The 21,323-nt window shown below is 49.4% G+C and overlaps 1 protein-coding gene across 1 annotated transcript in view; it reads left to right on the top strand.

Moving 5' to 3' along the window:
• LOC119976480 (LIM domain containing preferred translocation partner in lipoma) overlaps positions 1-3,965 on the top strand; it is a 401,345-nt gene extending 397,380 nt beyond the window's left edge. The window contains exon 11 of the mRNA XM_038817017.1: positions 3,800-3,965. The gene's annotated coding sequence lies outside the window, so the exon portion shown is untranslated. The remainder of the gene's footprint in view (positions 1-3,799) is intronic.
• The last annotated feature ends 17,358 nt before the right edge of the window (positions 3,966-21,323 follow it).

The raw sequence follows: 21,323 nt of genomic DNA on the forward strand, positions 1-21,323 counted from the left end.
ATAACAATGGGGTACAGTACTGGTGGGGATGAGTCTGTCACTGTATAACACTGGGGTACAGTACTGGTGAGGACGGGTCTGTCACTATATAACACGGGGATACAGTACTAGGAGGAATGGGGGAGTAGGTCTGTGAAGCCTGTGTTTCTTGCGGAGCAGACGTGAGAGTGACTCTGAAACAGATCTTGGTGTTTGTATTGGGAACAAGTTGACCTTCCCCATTCCCTTCTGTTTAGACTTTGCTGTCCTGGAGATTCCTTGTTGCCCTTTTCTGTCATTTTCAATGCTCTGTGTAATTAATTTTGGGGATTTTTGAATTGTATGCAATGAATTGAAAGCTGCTTGCTGCTACAATCATTTATATAATGCTGGTTCTTTTCCAGAGTCTATATTAGAGTGTTTATATAATCTTGTTTTTCCGACACGCTAAACTGAACCTGTTGCTGTCAGCATGGCATCATACCGCCACCTGGTGGCCTTTTAGGGGCTATGCCCCAACACATTTGGCAAATTTGAATCAATTTGCAATTTGTGTTTTCAGAAACTCTTCAAAAGAAAGTCTATGATTCCCAACCAAAGCAGAAATATCTGGGACTCGGTGCCTCGTAGGTAACTGAGAGAGACACCACTTTATTAATTACAAATATTAACTTTTAAAACCCTTTATAAAGAAACACTATTATTATGCTAATGTATTTATAATCAGCTGTAATCGCCTGAAACTGCTCAAGACAAGATTCTGAACACTGTTTTTTTATAGAATCGGTTTCAGATCAGTTTCCACCTGTGGAATATATCAACACTTGTTTAATTGTCCATTATTGCTTCCAGTACTGAATCTGCACTAAATATTACAATATTACAGGGCCGTCGCCAATGACCGGATTGACTATAGCTGCAATTAATTTGTATGTTTTCTTATTATTGCCTTAAAGTCTTTGGTAAATTCAGTTTCCTGTGTCTAAATAGCAAAACAACATTTAATCTGCTATCAGAATATAAGCAAGAACGCCCGAGCTCCTGGTGCCAGCCTCATAACCACTCGGCAGTTAGACAAGTTAGTGAATGATGTGCCTTAAAATGCAATTAGAAGCGGCTTCTTTATAAGCTACACAAGGTGGTTGTAACTAATTCTCACACCTCAGTTGTTTACATTGTTATAGGTTTACTCAGGATTATTTTCCCTTTCCCTGGTGAAGGAGCACCTGCCCCCAGTCCACGAACAGTGTCGTTTGATTCTGTTGTTTTCAATCAGAGAGAAACACGATTTTGCAGCTAGTTTCACTATCGTTCAGCCAGGAAAGTGGAGAAGAGAGATCAGGACTCGTGTTGCTGATCATGATAGCAGAACCTATCAGAAACACATGTGCGAGTTGGGCACGGTCAAACCTGTTTTCAGTGAGAGTCAATGTCTGTGTAACCCATATTGTACTGAGAGTCAGCACCTTCAGGAACTATATCCCAGTGAGATTCAGCACCTTCAGGAACTGTGTCCCAGTGAGAGTCAGCACCTTCAGGAACAGTGTCCCAGTGAGAGTCAGCACCTTCAGGAACTGTGTCCCAGTGAGAGTCAGCACCTTCAGGAACTGTATCCCAGTGAGAGTCAGCACCTTCAGGAACTGTCCCCCAGTGAGAGTCAGCACCTTCAGGAACTGTATCCCAGTGAGAGTCAGCACCTTCAGGAACTGTGTCCCAGTGAGAGTCAGCACCTTCAGGAACTGTATCCCAGTGAGAGTCAGCACCTTCAGGAACTGTGTCCCAGTGAGAGTCAGCACCTTCAGGAACTGTATCCCAGTGAGAGTCAGCACCTTCAGGAACTGTGTCCCAGTGAGAGTCAGCACCTTCAGGAACTGTGTCCCAGTGAGAGTCAGCACCTTCAGGAACTGTGTCGAGAGTGAGAGTCAGCACCTTCAGGAACTGTGTCGCAGTGAGAGTCAGCACCTTCAGGAACTGTGTCCCAGTGAGAGTCAGCACCTTCAGGAACTGCGTCCCAGGAAGAGTCAGCACCTTCAGGAACTGTGTCCCAGTGAGAGTCAGCACCTTCAGGAACTGTGTCCCAGTGAGAGTCAGCACCTTCAGGAACTGCGTCCCAGGAAGAGTCAGCACCTTCAGGAACTGTGTCCCAGGAAGAGTCAGCACCTTCAGGAACTGTGTCCCAGTGAGAGTCAGCACCTTCAGGAACTGTGTCCCAGTGAGAGTCAGCACCTTCACGAACTGTTCCCTAGTGAGAGTCAGCACCTTCAGGAACTGCGTCCCAGTCAGAGTCAGCACCTTCAGGAACTGTGTCCCAGGAAGAGTCAGCACCTTCAGGAACTGTGTCCCAGTGAGAGTCAGCACCTTCAGGAACTGTGTCCCAGTGAGAGTCAGCACCTTCAGGAACTGTCCCCCAGTGACAGTCAGCACCTTCAGGAACTGTGTCCCAGTGAGAGTCAGCACCTTCAGGAACTGTTCCCAGTGAGAGTCAGCACCTTCAGGAACTGTACCCCAGTGAGTTACGGAACATTGCTTTGGCTCAAGTTATTAATGGTATTCATGGGGCATGGCACCAGGTTAAGTTTGTGTTTGTGTTGTCTGGCTCAGCACTGTGCAGTCCAATGTGTCTCGGAATTGTAACCTTTGGAGCTCTGTGAGGGCTCGGCCATTTGAAAATGTTCTATTGAATTTCTGTAAGTCCTGGTTCAATCCCTGGTCACAGGTCATAGAGTGACATACGGCAATCTTATCGCAGATGAGCAAATCACTGCTGGTTCCTCCCAGTAATGTGTGAATATGAATGTTTACATGAGGAGGTTTTAATCTTAACCAGACAGGTTGTATCCTCTGGATTTTGTCTCTGAGGATTCTGACAAACACGTTCAACATCTAACTTCCTCTGAACTGATGGATTCAGCACAAGTCATGTTGATGTTGTATTGTTGATTATAAATATTGAAGCACATCAGAGTGGAGGGGATTGGATACAATCTATGTGCCACACACCCTATAAGCATCTTCCCCCAGAATCCTATCCAACTCATTGCAATTCAAATCATCCCCATTCAACCCAAACCAATTTAAGCCTATTCAACTCAACTCAAACCAATTTAACCCAATCCAACTCAATCCAATTTAACCCAACCCAACCCAACTCTATCGAATTTAACCCAACTCAACTCAAACCAATTTAACCCAACCCAACTCAACTCAAACCAATTTAACCCAACCCAACTCAACTCAAACCAATTTAACCCAACCCAACTCAACTCAAACCAATTTAACCCAACCCAACTCAATTCAAACCAATTTAAACCAACCCAGACCAATATAACCCAACCCAATTCTACCCAAACAAATTTAACCCAACCTTAGTCAAACCAATTTAACCCAACCCAGCCCAGCCCGACCCAACTCAACTCAAACCAATTTAACCAACCCAACTCAAACCACCATCTCAACTCCACTCAAACCAAGTTAGCCCAATCCAACTCAACCCAACCTAACTGAACTCAACTCAACTCAACTCACCACAAACCAATCCAATCTAAGGCACTTTATCATTTTAGCCAAGAGCAGGACTGCGGACAAAACTGCTCAATAGAGAAGACGGGAGGAGTCACAAAATTAAACTGAAGGAGCAGAGTGCAATCTAGACATGTTGGACTGTATATACTTATTTTAAATGAATATTAAACATTTTATATATAACACTTCAAATTCGAAACCTTCTGCCTTGCTCTTCACTAATGTTTATTTTAATTATCGAGATATTTCTTTATAAAACTATGTTTTCATCTGCAATATGTTTTTATTTTGATTCTAGGGGGAGCTGAGAATCATTCATGAACATGGCCTCCCCCTTCTCTGCTATGAAATTTCTATATTGCCTGTTAGCACCATTATCAATAAAAGCCTCACATACAACCAGAATGTTTATAGTATGTGGTATATACTGACATTGACTTATAGTTCAATAAAATTGTGCTCAGTATTGGTTATTTGGTCTTTAACCGCTGCATTCACCTCTTTACCCTGATGTTGGGAGGATTCTCCTAATATTTCTGAATATTTCCTCAGACACTTTCATTGTTGGGTACAAAATGGTAAACAAGAGGCTGACATCAGGTCTAATCCTGTTAGATTCAAGGTCAGAACCCTGATGTGAGGGTAAATCTCAGTTGCACCCACAGATGCACAGCCCGTCTGCACCTTTGCTGTGCACCCCATTCCCATCCTCATCCAACAGTCACCCACAAGAACCATATTCCCTCTGACAGGATGTTTCCTGAATAAGCGGATTCACGCAACCTGTGTAAACAGGAAACAGAATGGGAGCGATTCTCCGCCCCCCACGCCGGGTGGGAGAATAGCGGGAGGGCCTCCCGACATTTTTCACGCCCTCCCGCTATTCTCCCCACGCTGAACCACGCCACGAATCGCCGCTCGCCGTTTTTTACGGTGAGCGGCGATTCTCCGAGGCCGATGGGCCGTGCGGGCGAGCCTTCACGCCCGTTTCAACACGGCAGCAAACACACCTGCTCGCTGCCATCGTGAAACAGGCGCCAGATGCCCGCCGATCGTCGGGCCATCGTCCAAAACAGACGCACTCTTTCCCCTCCGCCGCCCGGCAAGATCAAGCCGCCACATCTTGCCAGGCGGCTGAGGAGAAAGACGGCAACTGCGCATGCACGGGTTGGCGTTGTCCAACCTGCGCATGCGCGGCTGACATCAGCCACGTCAGCTGCCGTGACGTGCGGCCGTGACGCAAGGGGCCACGCTCCTAGCCCCGCCCGGGGGGGAGAATCAGCCCCGGAAGTGGCCGTGAAGGCTGCCGTGGGTCACGGCCTGTCCCACGGCAGCCTTTATGATTCTCCGCATTTGCAGAGAATCGCGCTCAATATATCAGAGCAGAAAGTGGTGGAAAATCTCAGCAGGTCTGACAACATCTATGGATGGAGACAAAGAGTTAACTTTTCAAATCTTCAGAACCAACGCTCGGGGATGGCAAGGTAAAACCTTCTCCGAAAGTCTGGGCAAGTGAGCGGTCAATTCCAGCCCCACCTGCCCCAGAGTCCCAACACAACTGAATTAATCAATAATACTTATAGAAATAACCAAAGTCTTGACCTTGGCTGACCAATAATTACAATCACCAGGGTTGTAAGTTTAAACACAATTACTCTTTAGTTATAACAAGGACTAGATACTTCGTAGATTCAGTCATTCAGGGTCTCTGCAGTTTAGAAAATGCAGACCTTCCGTAAACATTCAACAATCTTTATTATTGTCACAGGTCGGCTTACGTTGGCACTGCAATAAAGTGCTGGCGCCTGTTCGGGTCCACAGAGGGAGAATTCAGAATGTCCAGTTCACCTAACAGCACATCTTTTGGGACTTGTGGGAGGAATCCAGAGCACCCGGAGGAAACCCACACAGACACGGGGAGAATGTGCAAGTAGGCTTACATTAACACTGGAAAGAACTTACTGTGAAAACCCCCTAGGCGCCACATTCCGGTGCCTGTTCGGGTACACTGAGGGAAAATTCAGAATATCCAATTCACCTAAGAATCATAGAACATAGAACATTACAGCGCAGTACAGGCCCTTCGGCCCATGATGTTGCACCGTCCTGTGATACCCTTCTAAAGTCCCTCTACACTATTCCCTTATCGTCCATATGCCTATCCAATGACCATTTGAATGCGTTTAGTGTTGGCGAGTCTACTACTGTTGCAGGCAGGGCATTCCACGCCCTTACTACTCTCTGAGTAAAGAACCTACCTCTGACATCTGTCCTATATCTATCTCCCCTCAATTTAAAGCTATGTCCCCTCGTGCTGGACATCACCATCCGAGGAAAAAGGCTCTCGATGTCCACCCTATCTAATCCTCTGATCATCTTGTATGCCTCAATTAAGTCCCCTCTTAACCTTCTTCTCTCTAACGAAAACAGCCTCAAGTCCTTCAGCCTTTCCTCATATGATCTTCCCTCCATACCAGGCAACATCCTTGTAAATCTCCTCTGTACCCTTTCCAATGCTTCCACATCCTTCCTATAATGTGGCGACCAGAACTGCACACAATACTCCAAATGCGGCCGCGCCACAGTTTTGTACAACTGCAACATGACCTCATGGCTCCGAAACTCAATTCCTCTACCAATAGAAGCAAACACACCGTACGCCTTCTTAACAACTCTCTCAACCTGGGTGGCAACTTTCAGGGATCTATGGACATGGACACCGAGATCTCTCTGCTTGTCCACACTACCAAGAATCTTACCATTAGCCCAGTACTCTGCCTTCCTGTTATTCCTTCCAAAATGAATCACCTCACACTTTTCTGCATTAAACTCCATTTGCCACCTGTCAGCCCAGATCTGCAACTTATCTATGTCCCTCTGTAACTTGTAACATCCTTCTACACTGTCCACAACTCCACCGACTTTAGTGTCATCTGAAAATTTACTCACCCATCCTTCTACACCCTCCTCCAGGTAATTTATAAAAATGACAAACATCAAAGGCCCAAAAACAGATCCTTGTGGCACACCACTAGTAACTGGACACCAGTCAGAGCATTTCCCATCTACCACCACTCTTTGTCTTCTATCAGCTAGCCAACTTCTGATCCAAACTGCTAAATCACCCTGAATCCCATGTCTCTGTATTTTCTGCAATAGCCTACCGTGGGGAACCTTATCAAACGCTTTACTGAAATCCAAATACACCACATCAACTGCTTTACCCTCATCCACCTGTTTGGTCACCTTCTCGAAGAACTCAATGAGGTTTGTGTGGCACGACCTACCCTTCACAAAACCATGTTGACTATCTCTAATCAAATTATTCCTTTCCAGATGATTATACATCCTATCATAAACCTTTCCAAGACTTTTCCCACAACAGAAGTAAGGCTCACTGGTCTATAGTTACCGGGGTTATCTCTACTCCCCTTCTTGTACAAGGGGACAACATTTTCTATCCTCCAGTCCTCTGGCACTATTCCTGTAGACAAAGATGACTTCAAGATCAAAGCCAAAGGCTCAGCAATCTCCTCCCTAGCTTCCCAGAGAATCCTAGGATAAATCCCATCCGGCCCAGGGGACTTATCTATTTTCACACTTTCCAGAATCGCTAACACCTCCTCCTTATGAACCTCAAGCCCTTCTAGTCTAGTAGCCTGTATCTCAGTATTCTCCTCGACAACTTTGTCTTTTTCCTGTGTGAATACTGACGAAAAATATTCATTTAGCACCTCTCCTATCTCCTCGGACTCTACGCACAACTTCCCACTACTGTCCTTGACTGGCCCTACTCTTACCTTAGTCATTCTTTTATTCCTGAAATACCTACAGAAAGCTTTAGGGTTATCCTTGATCCTACCTGCCAAAGACTTCTCATGTCCTCACTTGCCTCTTCTTAGCTCTCTCTTTAGAGCCTCCTAACTAACTTGTAACTCTCAAGCGACCCAACTGAACCATCACGTCTCATCTTCACATAAGCCTCCTTCTTCCTCTTGACAAGTGATTCAACTGCTTTAGTAACCCATGGTTCCCTCACTTGACCACTTCCTCCCTGCCTAACAGGTACATACTTATCAAGGACACACAGAAGCTGTTCCTTGAACATGCTCCACATTTCCATTGTGTCCATCCTCTGCAGTTTTCCTCTCCAGGCGATGCATCCTAAGTCTTGCCTCATCGCATCATAATTGCCTTTCCCCCAGCTATAACTCTTGCCCTGCGGTGTATACCTATCCCTTTCCATCACTAAAGTAAACGTAACTGAATTGTGGTCACTATCACCAAAATGCTCACCTACCTCCAAATCTAACACCTGTCCTGGTTCATTACCCAGTACCAAATCCAATACGTCCTCGCCTCTTGTTGGTCTATCTACATACTGCATCAGGAAACCCTCCTGCACACATTGGACAAAAACGGATCCATCTAAAGTACTCGAACTATAGTGTTTCCAGTCAATATTTAGAAAGTTAAAGTCCCCCATAACAACTACCCTGTTATTTTCGCTCCAATCCAGAATCATCTTTGCAATCCTTTCCTCTACATCTCTGGAACTTTTCGGAGGCCTATAGAAAAGCCCTATCAGGGTGACCTCTCCTTTCCTGTTTCTTAACTCGGCCCATACTACCTCAGTATTCGAGTCCTCATCAAATGTCCTCTCAGCCACCGTAATACTGTCCTTGACTAACAATGCCACCCCTCCCCCTCTCTTACCACCTTCCCTGAGCTTACTGAAATATCTAAACCCCGGCACCTGCAACAACCATTCCTGTCCCTGCTCTATCCATGTCTCCGAAATGGCCACAACATCGAAGTCCCAGGTACCAACCCATGCCGCAGGCTCACCCACCTTATTCCGGATGCTCCTGGCATTGAAGTAGACGCACTTTAAACCATCTTCCTTCCTGCCGGTACACTCCTGCATCTTTGAAACCTTACTCATGACCTCACTACTCTCAGCTTCTTGTGTACTGGAGCAACAATTCAGGTTCCCAATCCCCTGCTGAACTAGTTTAAACCCTCCCGAAGAGCATTAGCAAACCTCCCCCCAGGATATTGGTACCCCTCTGGTCCAGGTGTAGACCATCCCGTTTGCAGAGGTCCCACCTACCCCAGAATGAGCCCCAATTGTCCAGGAATCTGAAACCCTCCCTCCTGCACCATCCCTGCAGCCACGCGCTCAACTGCTCTCTCTCCCTATTCCTCGACTCGCTAACACGTGGCACGGGTGACAACCCAGAGATAATAACTCTTGTTTGTTCTAGCTCTAAGTTTCCACCCTAGCTCCCTGAATTCCTGCCTTACATCCCTATCCCTTTTCCTACCTATGTCTTTCGTACCTATGTGGACCACAACTTGGGGCTGCTCCCTCTCCCCCTTTAAGGATCCTGAAAACACGATCTGAGACATCGCGGACCCTGCCACCTGGGAGGCAACACACCAACCGCGAGTCTCTCTCGTTCCCACAGAATCTCCTATCTATCCCCCTAACTATGGAGTCTCCAATGAATAATGCTCTACTCCTCTCCCCCCCTTCCCTTCTGAGTAACAGGTACAGACTCTGTGCCAGAGACCTGTACCCCATGGCTGACCCCTGGTAAGTTCCCCCCCCCCCCCCAACAGTATCCAAAGCGGTATACCTGTTACTAAGGGGAACGACCACAGGGGATCCCTGTGCTGACTGCTTACTCCCAGCCCCTCTCACCGTCACCCATCTATCTTTATTCTTTGGCGTAACTACCTCCCTGAAGCTTCTATCTATGACCACCTCTGCCTCCCGAATGATCCAAAGTTAATCCAGCTCCAGCTCCAGGTCCCTAACACGGTTTTTGAGGAGCTGGAGTTGGGTGCACTTCCCACAGATGAAATCAGCAGGGACACTGACGGCGTCCCTCACCTCAAACATTCTGCAGGAGGAGCATTGTACTGCCTTCCCTGCCATCCCCTCTAGATTTAAAAAAAACAAGAAAAAGAAAAAGAAAGGAAGAGCTTACCTGATATTCCCTCAACCCCTTAGGTTAGAGGAGGTGGAAGGGTGGGGGGGGACACTGCAAGTGTAGTGTCTCGGGTTTAGCAACCGCCCGACTTGTATACAGGCACTCCCCTTCATGACAGGCCCCTGCTCCCGCCAAAAATCCGGAGGCTGCTCCCGCTGGAAGGTAAGCAGATTTAAAGGCACTCATTCACCTTCACGACAGGCCCCTGCTCCCGCTTCCCAACGACCGTGGGGTTTTTTTTGGTTAGAGGAGGAGGTAAGGGGGGGGGGGGGGGGGGGGGGGGGCGGGAAACACTGAGGAAGTGTTCATCTTTCGGGACTTGTGGGAGGAAACCAGAGCACCCGGAGGAAACCCACGCGGACACGGGGAGAACGTGCAGACTCCGCACAGACAGTGACCCAAGCCAGGAATCGAAGCTGGGACCCTGACGCTGTGAAGCCACAGTGCTAACCACTGTGCTACCGTGCTGCCACACGACTAGGCTATGGTAGAATAAAAGCATTCTGGTGGGATACGGCACAGTAAAACCACAGTGCTGAGATATGACATGGAAAAACCACAGTGTTGGAATATGGCAGTGTAAACCACAGCGCACACTCTGGGCTGAGTCAGAGCAGAGATTTAAATACAGCCCGCGATTGGCGGGTCACACTGCCCACATGCCCAACACAGGATTCCCAACACAACTGCTCTAATCTGAGCTCCGCAATGGCAACCGGTCGCTAGGAGGGCAGAAGAAACGCTACAAGGGCAGCACGATAGCACAGTGGTTAGCACTGTGGCTTCACAGCTCCAGGGTCCCAGCTTCGATTCCCGGCTGGGTCACTGTCTGTGCGGAGTCTGCACGTCCTCCCCGTGTGTGCGTGGGTTTCCTCCGGGTGCCCCGGTTTCCTCCAACAGTCCAAAGATGTGCAGGTTAGGTGGATTGGACATGCTAAATTAGCCCTTAGTGTCCAAAAAGGTTAGGAGGGGTTATTCGGTTACAGCGATATGGTGGAAGTGAGGGCCTAAGTGGGTTGGTGCAGACTCGATGGGCTGAATGGCCTCCTTCTGCACTGTACGTTCTATGTTAAGGACACTCTGAAAGCCTCCATAAATAAATGCAACATTCCCGTCAAGACGTAGGAAACGCTTGCCCGAGAACGCACAGACTGGAGAAGAAGCATCCGCTGAGATACCACCTCAACAGTCATAAGTGGAGCATGCGGAGGCTCGGAATGAACAGTGGAAAGAGAGCCCAGCATCCAGAGTATCCCACACACCTCATCAAACATCACCTGGTACCCCGTGACAGTGCGGCGCTCCCTCAGTACTGACCCTCTGACAGTGCAGCACTCCCTCAGTACTGACCCTCTGACAGTGCAGCACTCCCTCAGTACTGACCCTCTGACAGAGCAGCACTCCCTCAGTACTGACCCTCTGACAGTGCAGCACTCCCTCAGTACTGACCCTCTGACAGTGCGGCACTCCCTCAGTACCGACCCTCTGACAGTGCAGCACTCCCTCAGTACTGACCCTCTGACAGTGCGGCACTCCCTCAGTACTGACCCTCTGACAGTGCGGCACTCTCTCAGTACTGACCCTCTGACAGTGTGGCACTCCCTCAGTACTGACCCTCTGACAGTGCAGCACTCTCTCAGTACTGACCCTCTGACAGTGCGGCACTCTCTCAGTACTGACCCTCTGACAGTGCAGCACTCCCTCAGTACTGACCCTCTGATAGTGCGGCACTCTCTCAGTACTGACCCTCTGACAGTGCAGCACTCCCTCAGTACTGACCCTCTGACAGTGCGGCGCTCCCTCAGTACTGACCCCCCAAGGTGCAGCACTCCCTCAGTACTGACCCTCTGACTGTGCGGCACTCCCTCAGTACTGACCCTCTGACAGTGCAGCACTCCCTCAGTACTGACCCTCTGACAGTGCGGCGCTCCCTCAGTACTGACCCTCTGACAGGAGAGCCCTCCATCAGTACTGACCCTCTGACAGTGCAGCACTCCTTCAGGACTGACCCTCTGACTGTGCCGCACTTCCTCAGCACTGACCCTCTGACAGTGCCGCACTCCCTCAGTATTGACACTCTGACAGGAGAGCCCTCCATCAGTACTGACCCTCTGACAGTGCCGCACTTCCTCAGCACTGACCCTCTGACAGTGCCGCACTCCCTCAGTATTGACACTCTGACAGGAGAGCCCTCCATCAGTACTGACCCTCTGACAGTGCAGCACTCCCTCAGTACTGACCCTCTGACAGAGCGGCACTCCCTCAGTACTGACCCTCTGACAGTGCGGCACTCCCTCAGTACTGACCCTCTGACAGTGCAGCACTCCCTCAGTACTGACCCTCTGACAGTGCATCTCCCTCATTACTGACCTTCTGACAGTGCAGCACTCCCTCAGTACTGACTCTCTGACAGTGCAGCACTCCCTCAGTACTGACCCTCTGACAGTGCAGCACTCCCTCATTACTGACCCTCTGACAGTGCAGCTCCCTCAGTACTGACCCCCTGACAGTGCAGCGCTCCCTCAGTACTGACCCTCTGAGAGTGCAGCGCTCCCTCAGTACTGACCCTCTGACAGTGCGGCGCTCCCTCAGTACTGACCCTCTGACAGTGCAGCACTCCCTCAGTACTGACTCTCTGACAGTGCAGCTCACCCTCAGTACTGACCCTCTGACAGTGCAGCACTCCCTCAGTACTGACCCTCTGACAGTGCGGCGCACCCTCAGTACTGACCCTCTGACAGTGCAGCACTCTCTCAGTACTGACCCTCTGAGAGTGCAGCTCTCCCTCAGTACTGACCCTCTGACAGTGCGGCCCTCCCTCAGTACTGACAATCTGACAGTGCAGCACTCCCTCGGTACTAACCCTTTGAAAATGCAGCGCTCCCTCAGTACTGACCCTCTGACAGTGCAGCACTCCCTCAGTACTGACCCTCTGACATTGCAGCACTCCCTCAGTACTGACCGTCTGACAGTGCGGCCCTCTCTCAGTACTGAGCACCTGACAGTGCAGCATTCCCTCGGTACTGACCCTCTGACAGTGCAGCACTCCCTCAGTACCGACCCTCTGACAGTGCGGCCCTCCCTCAGTACTGACCCCCTGACAGTGCAGCATTCCCTCTATTCTGACCCTCTGACAATGCAGCACTCCCTCAGTACTGACCCTCTGACAGTGCGGCACTCCCTCAGTACCGACCCTCTGACAGTGCGGCACTCCCTCAGTACCGACCCTCTGACAGTGCAGCACTCCCTCAGTACTGACCCCCTGACAGTGCAGCATTCCCTCCATACTGACCCTCTGACAATGCAGCACTCCCTCAGTACCGACCCTCTGACAGTGCAGCACTCCCTCAGTACTGACCCTCTGACAGTGCAGCACTCCCTCAGTACTGACCCTCTGACTGTGCGGCACTCCCTCAGTACTGACCCTCTGACAGTGCAGCACTCCCTCAGTACTGACCCACTGACAGTGCAGCTCTCCCTCAGTACTGACCCTCTGACAGTGCGGCACTCCCTCAGTACTGACCCTCTGACAGTGCGGCACTCTCTCAGTACTGAGCACCTGACAGTGCAGCATTCCCTCGGTACTGACCCTCTGACAGTGCAGCACTCCCTCAGTACCGACCCTCTGACAGTGCGGCCCTCCCTCAGTACTGACCCCCTGACAGTGCAGCATTCCCTCTATTCTGACCCTCTGACAATGCAGCACTCCCTCAGTACTGACCCTCTGACAGTGCGGCACTCCCTCAGTACCGACCCTCTGACAGTGCGGCGCTCCCTCAGTACTGACCCCCTGACAGTGCAGCATTCCCTCCATACTGACCCTCTGACAATGCAGCACTCCCTCAGTACCGACCCTCTGACAGTGCAGCACTCCCTCAGTACTGACCCTCTGACAGTGCAGCACTCCCTCAGTACTGACCCTCTGACTGTGCGGCACTCCCTCAGTACTGACCCGCTGACAGTGCAGCACTCCCTCAGTACTGACCCACTGACAGTGCAGCTCTCCCTCAGTACTGACCCTCTGACAGTGCGGCACTCCCTCAGTACTGACCCTCTGACAGTGCAGCACTCCCTCAGTACTGACCCTCTGACAGTGCGGCACTCCCTCAGTACTGTCCCTCTGACAGTGCGGCACTCCCTCAGTACTGACCCTCTGACAGTGCGGCACTCCCTCAGTACTGACCCTCTGACAGTGCGGCACTCCCTCAGTACTGACCCTCTGACAGTGCGGCACTCCCTCAGTGCTGACTCTCTGACAGTGCAGCACTCCCTCAGTACTGACCGTCTGACAGTGCGGCACTCCCTCAGTACTGACCCTCTGACAGTGCAGCACTCCCTCAGTACTGACCCTCTGACAGTGCAGCACTCCCTCAGTACTGACCCTCTGACAGTGCGGCTCTCCCTCAGTACTGACCCTCTGACAGTGCAGCACTCCCTCAGTACTGACCCTCTGACAGTGCAGCACTCCCTCAGTACTGACCCTCTGACAGTGCGGCACTCCCTCAGTACTGACCCTCTGACAGTGCGGCACTCCCTCAGTACTGACCCTCTGACAGTGCAGCACTCCCTCAGTGCTGACCCTCTGACAGTGCAGCACTCCCTCAGTACTGACCCTCTGACAGTGCAGCACTCCCTCAGTACTGACTCTCTGACAGTGCAGCACTCCCTCAGTACTGACCCTCTGACAGTGCAGCACTCCCTCAGTACTGACCCTCTGACAGTGCGGCACTCCCTCAGTACTGACCCTCTGACAGTGCGGCACTCCCTCAGTACTGACCCTCTGACAGTGCAGCACTCCCTCAGTACTGACCCTCTGACAGTGCGGCACTCCCTCAGTACTGACCCTCTGACAGTGCAGCACTCACAGTACTGACGCTCTGACAGTGCAGCACTCACTCAGTACTGACCCTTTGACAGTGCAGCACTCCCTCAGTACTGACCCTCTGATAGTGCGGTACTCCCTCAGTACTGACCCTCTGACAGTGCAGCACTCCCTCAGTACTGACCCTCTGACAGTGCAGCGCTCCCTCAGTACTGACCCTCTGACAGTGCAGCACTCCCTCAGTACTGACCCTCTGACAGTGCGGCACTCCCTCAGTACTGTCCCTCTGACAGTGCGGCACTCCCTCAGTACTGACCCTCTGACAGTGCGGCACTCCCTCAGTACTGACCCTCTGACAGTGCAGCACTCCCTCAGTACTGACCCTCTGACAGTGCAGCACTCCCTCAGTACCGACCCTCTGACAGTGCGGCACTCCCTCAGTACTGACCCTCTGACAGTGCAGCACTCACTCAGTACTGACCCTCTGACAGTGCAGCACTCCCTCAGTACTGACCCTCTGACATTGCAGCACTCCCTCAGTACTGACCCTCTGACATTGCGGCACTCCCTCAGTACTGACCCTCTGACAGTGCGGCACTCCCTCAGTACTGACCCTCTGACAGTGCGGCACTCCCTCAGTACTGACCCTCTGACAGTGCGGCACTCCCTCAGTACTAACCCTCTGACAGTGCGGCACTCCCTCAGTACTGACCCTCTGCCAGTGCAGCACTCCCTCAGTACTGACCCTCTGACAGTGCGGCACTCCCTCAGTACTGACCCTCTGACAGTGCAGCACTCCCTCAGTACTGACCCTCTGACAGTGCGGCACTCCCTCAGTACTGACCCTCTGACAGTGCGGCACTCCCTCAGTACTGACCCTCTGACAGTGCGGCACTCCCTCAGTACTGACCCTCTGACAGTGCGGCGCTCCCTCAGTACTGACCCTCTGACAGTGCGGCGCTCCCTCAGTACTGACCCTCTGACAGTGCAGCACTCCCTCAGTACTGACCCTCTGACAGTGCAGCACTCCCTCAGTACTGACCCTCTGACAGTGCGGCCCTCCCTCAGTACTGACCCTCTGACAGTGCGGCACTCCCTCAGTACTGACCCTCTGACAGTGCGGAACACCCTCAGTACTGACCCTCTGACAGTGCGGCACTCCCTCAGTACTGACCCTCTGACAGTGCGGCACTCCCTCAGTACTGACCCTCTGACAGTGCGGCACTCCCTCAGTACTGACCCTCTGACAGTGCAGCACTCCCTCAGTACTGACCCTCTGACAGTGCGGCACTCCCTCAGTACTGACCCTCTGACAGTGCGGCACTCCCTCAGTACTGACCCTCTGACAGTGCGGCACTCCCTCAGTACTGACCCTCTGACAGTGCAGCACTCCCTCAGTACTGACCCTCTGACAGTGCGGCACTCCCTCAGTACTGACCCTCTGACAGCGCAGCACTCCCTCAGTACTGACCCTCTGACAGTGCAGCACTCCCTCAGTACTGACCCTCTGACAGTGCGGCACTCCCTCAGTACTGGCTGCTGCACTCCTTCGGAGCGAGTGTAATTTGCTGAATTGGCCAGTGTGGGGATTTTGGGGCATGTGTTGACGATGTTTTATTTAATAAGGTCACAGTTATCCACGTTGATTAAAAATAAGAACAAAGTTCTATTTGCTGGTTGCAGCCTCACTGGATAATTAAGATAAAGTGCTCCTCGCGGTGAGCAAGTGAAGACGAGCCTTTCCATCGTGGGGCCATACTGGAGATTACAGTTTCAATTTATGCTGTGGAGATGCCGGCGTTGGACTGGGGTGAGCACAGTAAGAAGTCTTACACCAACCAGGGTAAAGCCCAACAGGTTTGTTTCGAATAACTAGCTTTCGGAGCGCAGCTCCTTCCTCAGGTGAATTTACAAACAAACCTGTTGAACTGTAACCTGGTGTTGTAAGGCTTCTTAATGATTTTCAATTTAAACGTTGCTTTTTCGTGAAGTCTCTGAAAGAAATATGGAGCCCAGCACAAGGTCAATTTCTCATTTCAAACGTTAGAAAGTGTTCATTTCCAATGATCGACTGTTCACATCAGGGGGATCGACGCTCAGTGACCGCCTCTACCTCCACACAAGAGAGACCAGAGGGGAACTTTCTTCACACAGAGGGTGGGGAGTGTCTGGAACGAGCTGCCAGAGGCAGTGGTAGAGGCGGATACAATTCTGTCCTTTAAAAAGCAGTTAGACAGTTACATGGGCAGGGTGGGTATAGAGGGATATGGGCCAAATATGGGCAAGTGGGTCTAGCTTAGTGATAGTAACTGGGCGGCATGGACAAGCGCGGCCGAAGGGCCTGTTTCCCTGCTGTAAACATCTATCACTCTAACCACCTTATCTACCTGTCCATTGTTAGGAAAGAGTTAATGTTCCCTAATACTGAAGTTGGAATTGGGGTTTGAATTATTGAGTAGATTGCAATTATTGTTTAATATCTAACAAGTGCATACAGGGGGCACTGGTTTGCTAGGGAAAAGTGCTTACTGAACACAATAAACTTGGAGTTGAACAAGTAAAGACTTTGTTTTAGTTCTTGTTATAGAGTTACCATCAGAGCTTAACAATACTAACAGAGAATGGTTACTGCCTGTGAGAAAAAAGAGGCGTATGAACTAAGATTTCTTCAGACGATAGACTGTATTCTGAACTCAGATCTGAAGAGTTATTCAGATAAACTTTGAAAACAAATGGCTGAATGTCGGCGATGAATGTCGGCGATGACTGCCCATTATAGTTTAATGATTGTTACCCCGATAATCTGTCAGCCCTGTGAGCAATGGGAGAATGCAGCTACCGTCTGGACATGGGTCACATCCTTTCCCAAGAAGGAAACAAGGATTGGCCCTGGGTCCTTTGCTTCCATACAAGACTAAATAAGGTGCAAGGTATTCCCTGAACTGGAGTTGAAACAATTAGACTTTGATGAAAATTTTGATACATTATTAACTTCCATGGGTAAGATTTACTCATTAAAAGTGCTTATGCGGCTTGGACAGATATTGAAAAATTTACGAACAGGGAATACATAATGGAATTTAAGATACTCTACACAAGTTTGCAAAGTTTCCATCCAGAAATTCTTCAATCAATGTTGGTGTTCAACTTATTGGACTGTCTAAAGTTACAAATATGCATAGGTTTCTGGTTTTGATGGGAGTGAAATTTGCAGATAGACACACCCTGTCAGAACAATGTCAGAGACTCTAAACAAGTTCCTGGGCGAAGATTCCTTCCCAGCAGCCTCCATGACACAAATGGGCCAATTAGCACTCAGACAGACTCTGGAAGACTCAATGTTAACGGGATGACCAGGTGGTCTATAAACAGGCCAAAAGCGCCAATACCAGAGAAGACTTGTAACTAAAAATAACAAGGACAGAAACACCTTTAACTATTGTGGCAGGAGGAATGAATTAAGAAATCTCAACAGAAAAACTAACCCCAGAAATACCCGGGGTGGGGGTCAATCGGTGTTTTGGGTGTAATTCAAAATTCCATTCTGCAATAAACTGTCCGAAGAGATACAATCGGTTTATTAAACCAAACCTGAGGCAGAAGACACTGAAGAAGAGGAAGATATTGTCCAAATGGAAGGCATTGTCTCAGTAACAAGAAGTGATCTGTGATCTGATTGGTTGATAACCAATCTGCCCCAAATTTAAAACTCATAAACTTAAATTAAACAAATTAATTAATTAGAGATGGCTGGTCAGGTGATGTGCTTAAGCTGCTTGATGTGGGAACTGGCAGATCCCATTGCGAGCTGCAGCGACCACATCTGCAGTAAGTGTTGGCTGCTCGAAGAACTCCGGCTCAGAGTTGATGAGCTGGAGTCTGAGCTTCACACACTGAGGCACATCCGGGAGGGGGAGGCTTACCTGGACACTTTGTTTCAGGAGGCAGTCACACCTGTCAGAGTAAATAGTTTAAATCCTGCCAGTGGCCAGGGACAGCAGGGTGTGACTGCAAGTCAGGCAGGTAAAGGGAACCAGCAGTCAGGAACTCAGGAGCCTCAGCCCTTGACCCTGTCCAACAGGTACGAGGCACTTGCTCCCTGTGTGGATGGCGAACAGGGCTGCAGGAAGGATGAGTCAGCTGACCAAGGCACCATGGTTCAGCAGGCCATTCAAGGGGAGGAAGTAAATAGGCAAGTTGTAGTTGTAGGGGATTCTATTATCAGAGGGATAGATAGTATCCTTTGTGAGCAGGATCGAGGGTCCCGCATGGTATGTTGCCTGCCCGGTGCTAGGGTGCGGGACATCTCTGACCGGCTTGAAAGGATATTGGAGAGGGAGGGGGAGGATCCAGTTGTTGTGGTCCATGTCGGTACCAACAACATAGGCAAGTCTAGGAAAGAGGACCTGTTTAGAGATTATAAAGAGTTAGGATTCAAATTAAAAAACAGGTCCTCAAGGGTCATAATCTCCGGATTACTGCCCAAGCCACGTGCAAATTGGCATAGGGAGGCAAGAATAAGGGAAGTTAACACGTGGCTGAAAGAGTGGTGTGGGAAAGAGGGGTTCCTTTTCATGGGACACTGGCATCAGTTTTGGGACAGGGGGGACCTATACCGTTGGGATGGTCTCCACCTGAACCGAGCTGGAACCAGTGTTCTGGCGAAAAGAGTAAATAGGGTGGTCAATAGGACTTTAAACTAGAGATTGGGGGGAAGGGAAAGTCAGGGAACCAAGAGGTGAAGGAATCAGTGGGAAGCGTAGCTGCTTAGGATTACAAAAAATCACGAAAAGACAGAGCTCAGGAGAGGTTACGATAGTCCCCATCTCACAAAATATGACACAGTGTATGGAAAGGCTCAGTAAACCAAGGTCCACCACACTAAGAAAACAAAAAGGGACAGTCAATAGGGAATTAAAGATGCTATATTTAAATGCCCGCAGTGTACGGAACAAGGTAGATGAGCTTGTGGCCCAGATTGTGACTGGCAGGTATGATGTGGTAGGCATCACAGAGACGTGGTTGCAGGGGGTTCAGGACTGGCAGTTAAACATCCAGGGATTTACAACCTATCGAAAAGACAGAGAGGTGGGTAGAGGGGGCGGGATTGCCTTGTTAATTAGAAATGAAATTAAATCAATAGCACTAAACGACATAGGGTCAGACGATGTGGAGTCTGTGTGGGTAGAGTTGAGGAACCACAAAGGCAAAAAAACCATAATGGGAGTTATGTACAGGCCTCCTGACAGTGGTCAGGACCAGGGGCACAAAATGCACCACGAAATAGAAAGGGCATGTCAGAAAGGCAAGGTCACAGTGATCATGGGGGACTTCAATATGCAGGTGGACTGGGTAAATAATGTTGCCAGTGGACCCAAAGAAAGGGAATTCATTGAATGTTTACAGGATGGCTTTTTGGAACAGCTTGTGATGGAGCCCACGAGGGAACAGGCTATTCTGGACTTAGTGTTATGTAATGAGCCATAATTGATAAAAGACCTTAAAGTAAGGGAACACTTAGGAAGCAGTGATCATAATATGGTAGAATTCAGTCTGCAATTTGAAAGAAAGAAGGTAGAATCAGATGTAAAGGTTTTACAGTTAAATAAAGGTAATTACAGGCGCATGAGGGAGGAACTGACAAAAATCGACTGGAAGCAGAGCCTAGTGGGAAAGACAGTAGAACAGCAATGGCAGGAGTTTCTGGGAGTAATTGAGGACACAGTGCAGAGGTTCATCCCAAAGAAAAGAAAGGTTATCAGAGGGAGGATTAGGCAGCCATGGCTGACAAAGGAAGTCAGGGAATGCATCAAGGCAAAAGAGAGAGCCTATAATGTGGCAAAGAGTAGTGGGAAGTCAGAAGATTGGGAAGGCTACAAAAACAAACAGAGGATAACAAAGAGAGAAATAAGGAAGGAGAGGATCAAATATGAAGGTAGGCTAGCTAGTAACATTAGGAATGATAGTAAAAGTTTCTTTAAATACATTAAAAACAAACGGGAGGCAAAAGTAGACATTGGGCCGCTCCAAAATGACGCTGGTAATCTAGTGATGGGAGACAAGGAAATAGCTGAGGAACTTAATAAGTACTTTGCGTCAGTCTTCACAGTAGAAGACATGAGTAATATCCCAACAATTCAGGAAAGTCAGGGGGCAGAGTTGAATATGGTTGCCATCACAAAGGAGAAGGTGCTAGAGAAACTGAAAGGTCTGAAAATTGATAAATCTCCGGGCCCAGATGGGCTACATCCTAGAGTTCTAAAGGAGATAGCTGAAGAAATAGTGGAGGCGTTAGTTATAATCTTTCAAAAGTCACTGGAATCAGGGAAAGTCCCAGAGGATTGGAAAATCGCTGTTATAACCCCCCTGTTCAAGAAGGGAACAAGAAAAAAGATGGAAAATTATAGGCCAATTAGCCTAACCTCGGTTGTTGGCAAAATTCTAGAATCCATCGTTAAGGATGAGATTTCTAAATTCTTGGAAGTGCAGGGTCGGATTAGGACAAGTCAGCATGGATTTAGTAAGGGGAGGTCGTGCCTGACAAACCTGTTAGAGTTCTTTGAAGAGATAACAAATAGGTTAGACCAAGGAGAGCCAATGGATGTTATCTATCTTGACTTCCAAAAGGCCTTTGACAAGGTGCCTCACGGGAGACTGATGAGTAAAATAAGGGCCCATGGTATTCGAGGCAAGGTACTAACATGGATTGACGATTGGCTGTCAGACAGAAGGCAGAGAGTTGGGATAAAAGGTTCTTTTTCGGAATGGCAACCGGTGACAAGTGGTGTCCCGCAGGGTTCAGTGTTGGGGCCACAGCTGTTCTCTTTATATATTAACGATCTAGATGACGGGACTGGGGGCATTCTGGCCAAGTTTGCCGATGATACAAAGATAGGTGGAGGGGCAGGTAGTATTGAGGAGGTGGGGAGGCTGCAGAAAGATTTAGACAGTTTAGGAGAATGGTCCAAGAAGTGGCTGATGAAATTCAACGTGGGCAAGTG

This window comes from Scyliorhinus canicula, chromosome 13 (genome assembly GCF_902713615.1).
Source record: "Scyliorhinus canicula chromosome 13, sScyCan1.1, whole genome shotgun sequence".
NCBI lineage: Eukaryota > Metazoa > Chordata > Chondrichthyes > Carcharhiniformes > Scyliorhinidae > Scyliorhinus > Scyliorhinus canicula.